The following is a 13,502-nucleotide window of genomic DNA, read 5'->3' as shown; positions in this document are numbered from 1 at the left end:
AGAAGTATTGAAATCATCGAAAAAATGTAGTGAAGTAAAAGTGGAAGTAGGAGAAAAAAATTCTACTCTAGGAAAGTACAGATACCGCCTTTCAGTACTTAAGTACAGTAGTGAAGTAGTTCTACTTAGTTACTATACATCTCTGCACGCATCACATCACACACCCCTGTTAAAATAATCCCATTTTGTTGAGTTGAACTGCAATCCTAAAGTAATACTCCTAGTAGCACTAGCAGAGCCAGAGTAGTAGTACTTAAATTTAATCTTTGGATTGAAGTTTTGCCTCCCTGTTATGAGTCACTCACTTTGCATTTGTCTGTGTGGCTGCTTTGCACCATGAAAAAATGTGCTTTGTTAGTCCTAAAAATGAAATTGTCTGCCTGAGTGACTGTCTGACTTTCTAGGACTGTGGTATTCCTGAGAGACATATTAGGACAGCCTGTTTCACAGTCTATGACAAGGCAGCTTGTTTGGTGATGGCCCTGTCCACAGTTAGCATCTAGCTGTAAGAAGACACACTTTTGGGTACAGTGGGTACGACATACCTATGGTGTAAAATTCTACTTTTATATAACGGCAGCATTAACCCCCCCGGCATAAGTGGTGACTAATGGCATGGATCCTTCAGCAGCCCTGGGCTCAGGGGCCAGGGCTGAGGTGGGGAGTCCCCACTGGGGACTCGGAAGCGAGGAGTGCTCACTGGAGATGGAGAAGATGGAGTGGATGGTGTGCCAGCCAGATGGATCCTCGTGGGGGTACGCCGGGGTGGGAGCTGGCTGCTGCTGCAGTGCCGCCCTGGGCTGGCCAGTCATCAGTCGTCGGACTCCTCCAACTCCATGTAGGCTCCTTCCTAATTGCTCATGCGCGGTCCCCCAGCGCCAACCGCTCGGTCCTGGGCTATTCATAGGCTGGGGGCGGCAGTGGCGGGAAAATTCTGGGCGGGCCATGTGGGCAGGGCACAGGCGGGGGAGGACAGAGACTGACTGAGTGTGAGTGACCGAGAGGCGCACGCCGCACATGCGCAGTCAGTTTGTCTCGCCGCAGCCATCTTTTTAACGGGCACTTTTCTCCTGCTACGGGCAGGAGAAAAGTGCCCTGATTTTACGGGCTGCCCGTAAATATACGGACGGTTGCCAACGCTGCCCTACACTAGTACACCACAGCTGCATGCTTTGCACATGGCTGCGGGGCACTTGCAGAGCAGCAGCATGCAATTGAATGGGTATTTCTGGATGAGGGTATCGTTTCTGCATGGCATCGCAGCCATTCCATTATAGTGATCATATAATTTGATATTTTCGGAGGTGGGAGGGGGGGTTGGCTGGTTACATATGCTTCAATCCCCAGTGAACTGCTGGCAGCATTTTCTGAGATACTGGCATAGCCTGCAATGTAGCGATCTCTAGCAGGCGCTGGGTAACAGGTACACTTTAATTCCCCTGCTCCCTGCAGGCCTCCATGAAATACGAAGAGCATTACGCCAGCAGTAACCAATCCCTTTGTCTGTGTTCCATGTGATTGTGTCATTAAAAAATATTTGCGATTCCAAGAAGTTATTCAACACAAAACAGCCATGTGTACAAATGAACTTATGTTTCTGGCAAGTGGATGCTTTCTAACGCTCGATGGGAAAACAGATCATGCCGGCCAATGCCAGGAAGAAAAAGATCTTAATAGGATTAAAGATATGGCAATAAGAAAAGGACAATCTCAGTTAGGACGCTGACTATGAAGCAATCATTAATTAAAGAAAGGGCGTTTCTTTTATTTTTTTATTTTTATTAACCACTTGCTGACCGCCCGGCGCATATATACTGCAGCAGGCTGGCTCGGCTGCGCGAATCAACGTACTGGCACTTTGGTTCGCGGGAGTGGTGTTGAGGGAGAGCGCGCGCCACTGGCGGCATTCTCCTGCCCCCACTAGGCATCGGGGGTGCCGATTCACGGGACCGACGGCCGTGATTGCCGCCGGGCACCCCTGATTGCTCCGTGCTAAGAGAGAAGGACGGTCAAATGTTGTAAACACAGCTGACTATTCCTCTCTCTGAAATGATCACAGAGTGCCTGTGATCCTTCTATATAGGATCACAGGTCTTTGTGATCATTGCACAAGCCCCTCCCCCCCACAGTTAGAAAACACTCCCCTAGGCTCACAATTAACCCTTTGATCACCCCTAGATTAACCCCTTCCCTGCCAGTGTCATGATTACAGTAACAGTGCATATTTTTGGCACTGATTACTGTAGTAATGTCACTGGTCCCCCCAAAAGTGGCAGTTAGGGGTCCGATCTGTCCGCCGCATTGTCGCAGTCTCGCTAAAAATCGCAGATCGCCGCCACTACTGGTAAAAAAATTTAAATAAATAAATAAAAATTACATAAATCTTTCCCCTAGTTTGTAGACGAGATAACTTTTGCGCAAACCAATCAAAATATGCTTATTGCAATTTTTTTTAACCACAAATATGTAGCAGAATACAAATTGGCCAATAAGGATGAAAAAGTTTGATTTTTAAATTTTTTTGGGGGAATGTTATATAACAGAAAGTGAAATATATATATATAGATAAAAATTTTTTTTTCAGAATTGTCGATCTTTTTTTGTTTATAGCGCAAAAAAAAAAAAAAAATCACACAGGTGATGAAATACCACCAAAAGAAAGCTCTATATGTGTGAAAAAAAGGACTTAATTTTTTTTTTAGGTACAGCGTCGCACAACTGCGCAATTGTCAGTTAAAGTAACGCAGTACCGAATCGCAAAAAATGGCCTGGTCATTAATGCGGCAAATCCTTCCGGTCCAGAACTGGTTAAAAATGTTGCAAAGAAAAAATAACTACATTGTAACAGGTTTCTAGGGCTTAAAGTAGATATAAACCCAACCTGGGTGACATTTAGTCATTTTGTTTTGGAAACTAGGGTTGCACAGATACCTTTTTTTTTATCGGCGAGTACGAGTACCGATTTGCATCAATACAAAAAAAATGGTGCAAATCGCATTCAACTTACCCCACTGCTCCAGTTTGTGTATAGAAAGGGAAAAGTGCCATCTAGTGGGCAGTTTGGAAAAAATGTTAGAACTCACAGTACATATCTGGCCACATGCAAAATATTCTACATAGGTGTCTCGGTCCGCCGATGATAGCAAATCACGGCTGCTGGAGGTGCTCACAGGGCTGGAGGAGAATTTTAGGAACAACCAATGGTTATAGGGCAGAAGTGAATCGCACAGCATTCCTTTTCAAATCACATGCTATTCTTTGCAGTGCAAATTGCACCGCAAGGTATCGGGAGTATTTGAACAAGTACCAATGCTTGGTATCAGCACTGATACCAGTATCAGTGCATCCCTGATAGAAACAGTTGACAAATTGGTAAATACATACTATTTTCCCCCTAAGTTACAGGTTATGGGTGTAGTTCTAAAAAAAAAAAAAAAAGCACAGCTATTCAGTCAGTAAAATGGAAATGGGGCAAACAAATTAATGTTAGTAGACTATTTATTCCCTGTGCTGCTCTAATATTTTTAAATTGATTTAAAAAATCCTGTATCTGGCCACTAGATAGCGTTAGGTATCTTAGGAAGTTCCAATGTTCCTTGGAGCCATCTATCTAGAGGTCAAAGATGGTATTTTTCAGTTTAAAACAATTAAAAACATTCGACCAATACTGGATGCATCCGAATAACCTTTTTTTTTGCTTCCTTTGCACAGAATGTACATGCATTTTCACTGGGTAACTTGCTATGCATATTTTTTATTAATACATCACTAGGTCTCAATCACACTGGCAGTTGCACTGTCAAACCTGCATTTATATGTATTTAGAGAACATTTTTTTTGTCACGGTCTTACCCTGCCCTCCTGTTGGCAGCCATCTTGGACATGTACTTCCTCTTAGAGACTCTGCCTGGGTGTCGCACAGTGATGATGCTGCACACCTGACTATATCTACTACCTGATGGGTTGCAGTCCTTGTCCTTGTGTTTGTGCTCCAAGGTGCATCTCTGCTAGCAGTCTTCTGTTTTCCGTGTTCCTCCGTGTTCGACCCGGCATCGGCAGACAATCCGGCATCGGCAGACTACCCGCTTCTGGACTTGACCCCGGTTTGGATGACTACCCACTTCTGGACTTGACCCCGGTTTGGATGACTTCCCGCTTCTGGACTTGAACCCGGTTTGCATGACTACCCGCTTCTGGACTTGACCCCGGCTTGGATGACTACCCGCTTCTGGACCTGACCCCGGCTTGGATGACTACCCGCTTCTGGACCTGACCCCGGTTTGGATGACTACCCGCTTCTGGACTTGACCCCGGCTTGGATGACTACCCACTTCTGGACTTGACCCCGGTTTGGATGACTACCCGCTTCTGGACTTGACTCCGGTTTGGATGACTACCCGCTTCTGGACTTGACCCCAGTTTGGATGACTAACCGCTTCTGGACTTGACCCCCGGTTTGGATGACTACCCCCTTCTGGACTTGACCCCGGCTTGGATGACTACCCGCTTCTGGACTTGACCCCGGTTTGGATGACTACCCGCTTCTGGACTTGACCCCGGTTTGGATGACTACCCGCTTCTGGACCGGTTTGGCTGACTACCCGCTTCTGGACTTGATCCCAGCTTGGATGACTACCCGCTTCTGGACTTGATCCCAGCTTGGATGACTACCCGCTTCTGGACTTGATCCCAGCTTGGATGACTACCCGCTTCTGGACTTGATCCCAGCTTGGATGACTACCCACTTCTGGACTTGATCCCAGCTTGGATGACTACCCGCTTCTGGACTTGATCCCAGCTTGGATGACTACCCTCTTCTGGACTTGATCCCAGCTTGGATGACTACCCGCTTCTGGACTTGACTACGGCTTGGATGACTACCCGCTTCTGGACTTGACCCCGGCTTGGATGACTACCCGCTTCTGGACTTGACCCAGGCTTGGATGATTACCCGCTTCTGGACTTGACCCCGGCTTGGATGACTACCCGCTTCTGGACTTGACCCCGGCTTGTTCCTGCTCCCACTTCCTCACTCTTGTTGTGCGTTTATTGTTGTTTGCTCCAATAAACTGCTTTATTTTACCTGAATCCCCGTGTGGTCTGATTTCCTGGCACCCTGACAATTTTTTAAACCATGCTGAGGTCTGGAGCCTTGCCTTTTTTGTGCTTTATGCTGTATGTTACCGTGCTTTGCATTAAGGCAGCCCATGTGTTTGAATGAGCTGGCAACACCCCATACCACACTAAACATAATGCAAGTGACATTTTTTAAGTAGCACAGGTGCATTGGGGGGGCTATTAGGTATGAATGGAACTGTCTTGCACAATTGCATGTTACCACATCACAACAGCGTGAATGGGCCCTTACTCTTTGTTTTCTTTGAAAAAGCAGCCACAGCCTGAGTAAAAAAGCCTGTCTTCTGCCATCATGCTGCAGAAAATGATCCTCTTTCTCTGCTCTCTGTGTGGAAAAAGTGGTCTCTCTGCAGAGGTCCGACACTCCTACTGCTGAGTCAGACCTATAGCAATCAGTAAAACTCAGTTAGTGGAATGTAGAACTGCTTGAAGCCGGCTAAGTTTATTGCACCGGTGTTGGGCTTTAAAGGGATAAATCACGGTGAAAGCAGCACAGATTGCAGAGATGTGAAAATTATGTTATGTTTTACTTTACTTAGATTTTAAGGCCCTGCTCACTTCTTATGTTGCTTTTTTCTGCGATTCTTGCTGCAAAATCCCACCGCCATTGGGGTGGCGTTAACCACTTGCTGATCGCCAAACTGGGAATGTACTTTATTACTTTGATGTCTTTGTCAAATACCAGCTGCCATAACACCAGTATTGTTTTTTCCCGTAGGCGGCCGGCTTTCAGATAAAAGTGGTCCCAGCGGCTGATTCGCCGCAAGATCACTTTTATAGGTGGCCGGAGTGGTGCCCCCCTCCCGCCGCTTCACAGTCCTTTCCGAGCTTACCAGAGCCGTCAGTAAGCCTGGAACCGATCTGATGCGGTTGATGGCTAGGCAGGAAGTCGGATGAGGGAAGATGGCCCCCACTCGGCTCTATGCCCTTGGAGGACTAGAGTGACGGCAGACGTCACTTCCTGTTCTCAAGCAGATAGACAGGATTTTTTTTTCTTAGAGTCAAAATGTCTTTTTTTTTTGCTTTTAAAGGTAAATGAGAGATCTGAGGTCTTTTTGACCCCAAAACTCTCAATAAAGAGGGCCTGTCATGCTTATTTCTATTACAAGGGACATGTACATAAAAGTGATAAATAAAAATAAAGGGACAGTAAAAAAATAAAAAGTAAAATAAATAAGAAAAAAAAAGTAAAGCTCCCCATCCCTCTGTGCACACGTGCAGAAATGCATGCATATGTAAGTTGCGCCCGTATATGTAAAAGGTGTTCAAACCACACATGTGAGGTATTACCATTTACCACGATCTTTAGAGTGAGAGCAATAATTCTATCACTAGACCTCTGTAATTTTAAACAGGTAACCTGTAAAAATGTTAAAAGCATCACCCATGGGGATTTTTAAGTACCATAGCTTGTTGCCATTCCACGAGCCTGCGCAATTTTAAAGCATGACATGTTAGGTATCTACTTACTCGGTGTAACATTATCTTTCACAATATACAAAAAATGTGTCTAAATTTACTTCTTTTTTTTATTTTTAATTCAATAAAATGTATTTTTTTCTCAAAAAAATTGCATTTGATAGACTTCTGCGCGAATCCATATTGCAACATTTTATTCTCTAAAGTCTCTGCAAAAAAAATTTAACAATATGTTTGGCGTTTTTAAGTAATTTTCTAGCAAAAAACCCAAACGCAGGTCATCTGTTTTGCAGCGATTTTAGCAGAATTTGGAATCGTGGGCAGAATTGTACCGATTATGCTCGAGATTCCAAATCGCTGATTGTGAACGAGTCCTAAGTTATATGGGCAGCACAGTGCCTTAAACTGGCCATACACTAATAGATATTCCAACTAACATTTGTATGAACATTCGTGTGAAAATCCACATGCACCTTCTCAGTACATTCAAAGGGCTTGACGGATGTCCTTCGAAAGTACCTCAAAAATGTGTTTGCTTTTACCATTTGATTTTGGAGTGACGGAAAACCATATACACTTTTTATTAGTTTGGGAATACTTTTCCATCCTGCCTCTTTGGAATTTTTCTTGTCCCTGTGGTCAAAAATGAAAAATGTTTTGACCCCACTAATAATTGGAAAATTAAACGTTCTTACAAAAAAAAGCAGTATTGAATTTTACTAGTTTAAGACCAGCGTTGGTGGTTAGCAGTTCTGCCTTGCAGCACTGGGGTCCAGCGGTTACAATCCCAGCCAGGACACTATCTGCATGGAGTTTGCATGTCCATGGGTGTTTTCTCCCACTCTCCAAAGAAATAGCAGTAAATTAAATTGGCCCTAGGGAGTGTGTGTGAGGGTCTAAGGCTGCATTTACACCTGCGCATTTCAGGAATAAGCACAGAAACTCAAGCATTCCAGGAACGCGTGAAAAGTGTACAACAAATTTACACTGTGCTTGCGGTGCCAAAAATTCCTAATGGCACCTCAAAACATGGCCAGTAGACATGCGTTTTTACACATGGTAAAGTACAAAAACGCTTGAAGCTCAATGCCTGAAAAGGTACAGGAGCTTCTTTGTCGCATTTGTCACTCGTAGGGCAGCCCATTTAAGTGAATGAAAATGCGCGTTCACAAGACAATGGATGGGAATGGGGCTTAAAAATCCCACCTTCAACTTCCTAGGCAGGCCCAGGTAAAGCTAGCCATACACTAAACAATCTGATTGTACGACCTCCATTAGATTCAGTGGTGTATTTTGGTTTTGTGCTGCCCTAGGCCCCCCCCCCATTCAAATTTGTCCCACCCCGTCCTATTCGGGGTGGTTGTGCAGGGTCTCTGGAGGATGTTCAGGGTCTCTGGAGGTTGTGCAGGGTCTCTGGAGGCTGTGCGGGGTCTCTGGAGGCTGTGCGGGGTCTCTGGAGGTTGTGCAGGGTCGCTAGTGGCTGTGCGGGGTCGCTAGTGGCTGTGCGGGGTCTCTAGTGGCTGTGCGGGGTCTCTGGTGGATGTGTGAGGTCTCTGGTGGCTATGCGTGGTCATCTCTTGTGGATGTGCGGGGTCTCTGGAGGCTGTGCAGGGTCTCTGGAGGCTGTGCAGGGTCTCTGGAGGCTATGTGGGATCCCTGGAGGCCGTGCAGGGTGTTTGGTGGCTATGCGGGGTCATCTCTGGGTGGCTATGCGGGGTCATCTCTGGTGGCTATCAGTGGTGTATTTTGGTTTTGTGCTGCCCTAGGCCCCCCCCCCATTCAAATTTGTCCCACCCCTTCCTATTCGGGGTGGTTGTGCAGGGTCTCTGGAGGTTGTGCAGGGTCTCTGGAAGTTGTGTAGGGTCGCTAGTGGCTGTGCGGGGTCTCTAGTGGCTGTGCGGGGTCTCTAGTGGCTGTGCGGGGTCTCTGGTGGATGTGTGAGGTCTCTGGTGGCTATGCGTGGTCATCTCTTGTGGATGTGTGGGGTCATCTCTAGTGGATGTGCAGGGTCTCTGGAGGCTATGTGGGGTCCCTGGAGACCGTGCAGGGTCTCTGGTGGCTATGCGGGTCATCTCTGGTGGCTATGCGGGGTCTCCGGGGGCTGTGCAGGGTCTCTGGAGGCTGTGCTGAGGCTCTAGTGGCTGTGTGGTGTCCCCAGTGGCTGTGCAGGGTCTCTGGAGGTTGTGCAGGGTCGCTAGTGGCTGTGTGGGGTCTCTGGTGGCTATGCGGGGTCATCTCTGGTGGCTATGCGGGTCATCTCTGGTGGCTATGCGGGGTCTCTGGAGGCTGTGCTGAGGCTCTAGTGGCTGTGCAGGGTCTCTAGTGAATGTGTGGGGTCTCTGGAGGCTGTGCAAAGTTTCTGGATGTTGTGCAGGGTCATTTCTGGTGACTATGCAGGGTCTCTAGTGGCTGTGCGGGGTCCCTAGTGAATGTGTGGGGTCTCTGGAGGCTGTGCCGAGTCTCTGGATGTTGTGCGGGGTCATCTCTGGTGGCTATGCAGGGACTCTAGTGGATGTGTGGGGTCCCTAGTGGCTGTGTGAGGTCTCTGGTGGATGTGTGGGGTCTCTGGAGGCTGTGCTGGGTCCCTGGAAACTATGTGGGGTCTCTAGTGGATGTGCGAGGTCTCTGGTGGCTATGCTGGGTCTCTAGTGGCTACGTGGGGTCTCTGGTGGCTATACGGGGTCTCTGGTGTCTTTGTGGTGTCTCTGGTGGACTGCTAGTCTACCACTGTCTCCCCCCCAAAACCCTCCTCTGGGGGGGGGGCAGACACTGCCCCCCTGAAAACTGCTGACCCAGGCAGACCCCTTGTTTGCCTTGGGGTAGATACACCCCTGACTTGCCATTAACTCCATCATCTATCCAGTGGAAGGGCCTGCCTAATTGGATACACAATGCATGGGGTGTTATGGGTGTCCACTGATTATTTGTATAGATTGTATAGTGTATGGGCAGTTAAAAGCCCCACTCTGGGCAAAAACTACATTTTTTCCCACCCCCCTTCTAACCCATATCCCGCAGGGGGGCTTCAACATCCCATCGAGTGGCTACTGCAGCTCTGCTACTCCTTTACACAGTAACAAGTTCGATTCCAAGGACAGAAGTGCTTTGCAGGTCACAATCTGATTGTGTGATGGATAGAACATGCATGTTATTCAAACCTCAAATGGTTTTAGGGCTCATTTACATTCGGTTGAGCTCTGTTTTTACTGCCCTGCCCTCTCCTCCCCAAAGCTGCAAAGGTAGCCAGGTGGGGGGTGTACACAATCTGCAGCTGCATCAAAAATGATACCCCTTGTCATGATCATGGGCAGCTCCACCACTGAATGCAACTCATTGAAGTTAATTGGGACACGGAGCAATCGTCTTGCAACTCACACACTGCATTTATAGGGTTCAAACGGGCAGTGGGAAGGTTAAATATCGCCTCCTCCCTGCCTCTGATCCTCCGCAGATCGCTTTTCAGAGGTGCAGCAATGATAGCCGCAAGCCTAACTTCTCCACAGCTTTTATTTTTTTAATTTAAATACTTTTTTTATCTTCATTTGTATATGGAGCCCCGCTCACTAAATCGTCCTTTTGTACTATTGAAAACGATTCTACGCACGGAAGCGATGGATTTTTGCGCAGGTCACCTATACAAATCAAAGACAATCTGCGGCTGTACGCTGGTGACCGCACATCAAAGGGTGTACAGGACGGATCTGCTCCCCTTAGACGCAGGCAATTTGCACCCAGAGCAGTTCATTCGTCTCTGTACACAAGAAAACGATTGTCAGTGCGGTTGCCAACACAGGTGGATGTACGCAAACGCCAACGTTCCCGGGCGCAGAGATTTTTTTATGGTGCTTTATTCACCCATGTGAATGAGCCCCAAGATTCACTTCCAGAAAAGCAACAGTCAGGCAAGATACTTCCAAATAATTGGGGCCCATTCACACTTTTGGGGTCCATTAATGCAGTGGTCCTCAACTCCGGTCCTCAGGGCATACTAACAGGCCAGATTTTAAGTATTACCTTGGGGAGATGCAGACTAGAGTACTGCAATCACTGAGCAGCAAATGATATCACCTGTGATGTATTTCAGTTATCTTGCAAACCTGGCCTGTTAGTGTGCCCTGTAGGCCAGGGTTGAGGACCACTGCATTAATGCATGCACATTGACGCACATTACGCCATGCGTCATATTCAAAATGCCAACACACTACAAACGGGTCATGCCGCATTTCTGGCAGCGCCCCACACGTTGCGGTTTGTTCGCTGTTCCTGCATGTTACTGCAATGTGATCATGTGAATGAGCCCCTTAAAGTTTATGTATATAGACCAATCTTTTTTTTTTTTTTTTTTTTAAGTCTGGATTTTGGGGGGAGGATTAGAACCCAATGTCAGGTTTTTATTGCAGTCTGTGCCCCCATTGGGTAGATTCAATCTCTCCTTCTGTTTATTGTCACACAGACCGAAAGCGAGGAGGAAATCCATAATTTAAGTTGTCACCAGAAAAAAAAAAGGTAATGGGAACTCCTCTAATGGGGGACACCTGTCCTAGGAGAGATTTCCCCTCACAGAACAGAAGGTGAGGAGTAATCTCCTCAATAAATCCCAGGAAAAAATAAACTCGAAGGGAGGATTAATAAATAAAATAAATAGGATTTAATAACTAAATGGGGTTGTAATGAATGCACATGAATTATTAAAGTTTTAAAAAAATAAAGTTTTAATAAATAAATGTTTTTTCTTTTTATTGTTTTTTTTTTTTTTTTTAAATAAATAAATAAACATATAAAAAGAGTTTGAATAAACTATAGTCTGGATTTTGGGGGAGGATTAGAACCCAATGTCAGGTTTTTATTGCAGTCTGTGCCCCCATTGGGTAGATTCACCCTCTCCATCTGTTTATTGTCACACAGGCAGAAAGTGAGGAGGAAATCCAAAATTTAAATTGTCACCAGAAAAAAAAAAGGTAATGGGAACTCCTATAATGGGGAATACCTGTGCAAGAAGAGACTTCCCCTCACAGGACAGAAGGTGAAGGGAAACCTCCTCAATAAATCACAGGAAAAAAAAAAGATCAAAGGGGGTTTTCATTAATAAAATAAATAGGATATAAATAAATAAATGGGGTTGTAATGAATGCACATGATTAAATTAATAAAGTTTTTTAAAAATAAAGTTTTAATAAATACATTTTTTTAAAATAAATAAATACATAAATAAAAAAGGAGTTTGAATAAACTATTAATTAGTTTATGAATTAGTTAAGTAATAAAAGTTTTTATTTTTTTAATAAATAAGGGGAGTTTTAATAAATAAATAAATATATAAAGTGGGGTGGAATAAATGAACAAATGAATGAGCAGGGCCCTTTGATTCCTACTGTAATAAAGTGTAAAAGTTGTAAAGCGATGCGTAAACTGTGGGCGCTATATAAATCCTATATAATAATGAATGAATAAATAAATAAATAAAATAAAGAGTTTTATTTTTTTAAAATAAAAATAAATAAAGGGGATTTTAATAAATAAAGGGGGGGGGTTAATAAATAAATAAATAATTCATTTTTTTTTTTTAAATACATAAATAAAGGGTGTGTGTGTGTGTGGGGGGGGGGGGGGTTGTGTGGTTAACCATTTGGTTCTCTATTTAAACTAAAAACTAAAAATAAAAAGTTTTGGCTATATAAATACTTCTATAGAAAAACAGAAAAACATTTTCTGGCCTCATTCACACCACCAGCGCTGGGCTGCATTGCTGAAAAGCAGTGATATCCACTGAATGGAGAATATTTGTTGTCCTGTATGACACACAATTGTGACAATATGGGACATCAAATATTTAGAAATGTAAAAAAAAAAAAAAAATGACTTTCAGGTAAATGTTACAATGATTCAAACTATAATGGCCAATGCTATTTAGAATATGTTATAGAAGAAATAGGGCTGTTTCTGAAGTTGTAATCTCTATTTTTCTGGCTGTCATGTTGATCAGCGGGCTTTAATTAATTTTTACCTGGACAAGTGTGCAGGCATTCTATTCTATTCTATTCTATTCTTTCAGGAGTTCTAAGTTCACTTACTTGCTCTAGACCAGTAACTCAGAAAGTCCTGGCAGCCAGGCAATCAGCATTTTCAAATGATGTTTCATGTAGGGAGTCCAGGCAGATAGTGACTCGTCTATCAGGGGGCCAGATGAAGAGGTTCAGCCCCCCCCCCATGACATACCAGACACAGCCCCTCCCCCCCTCATCACTGGATCTCTGTGCACTAAAAACATCCCAGAAACTCAACAATTCAAAACTGTCACATGAAAGCATGAAATCAATCCCACCTTAAAGGAAAAGCCAGGATCAGAGCAGAGAGGACAGGCTGAGGAGCTGAATGACAGGCAAGGCAAGCAACACACATGTACAGGGCTGGAAGAGATCAATGAAGCAGGGACAGGACACAAGCAACGTTGTGCCACAAGCCCTGAGAGTACTTACTGTGTGCTAGAAGTCACCTTCAGGAGGACAAGTCACAGCTGAGCCAATCTTATCCCAACCTGCTTGCAGGAGAAGTCCAAGGTGATCTGCCATAGAAATCAGGTGGGATCTACAGCAAAGGACACAGATCCAACAGAGGGGCTGGAAGAAGGAGAAGGGATCTGGTACAAGTGATCAACAGCTTATCTAAGAGAAACAAAAGGGATCTGGTACAAGCGATCAACAGCTTATCTAAGAGAAGCAAAAGGGATCTGGTGCAAGTGATCAAATGCTTATTTACAAGAAGCTATCTATCTACTGCAAGTGATCCAACAAGCGATTTTCTGCAAGAGTTCGAAGGACCTACTGCCAAGGAACTGGTGGCCTGCAGGCATGATGCAAAGGATCCAGTAGGTGACCTTCTACAACCAGAAGGGATCTCATTCAAATAATCCAGTGGGTGACCTTCAAGAACCAGAAGGGATCTCATGC

Source organism: Pelophylax lessonae (genome assembly GCF_965119305.1).
Source record: "Pelophylax lessonae genome assembly, chromosome: 1".
Lineage (NCBI taxonomy): Eukaryota > Metazoa > Chordata > Amphibia > Anura > Ranidae > Pelophylax > Pelophylax lessonae.
This window is presented reverse-complemented; position numbering follows the sequence as displayed.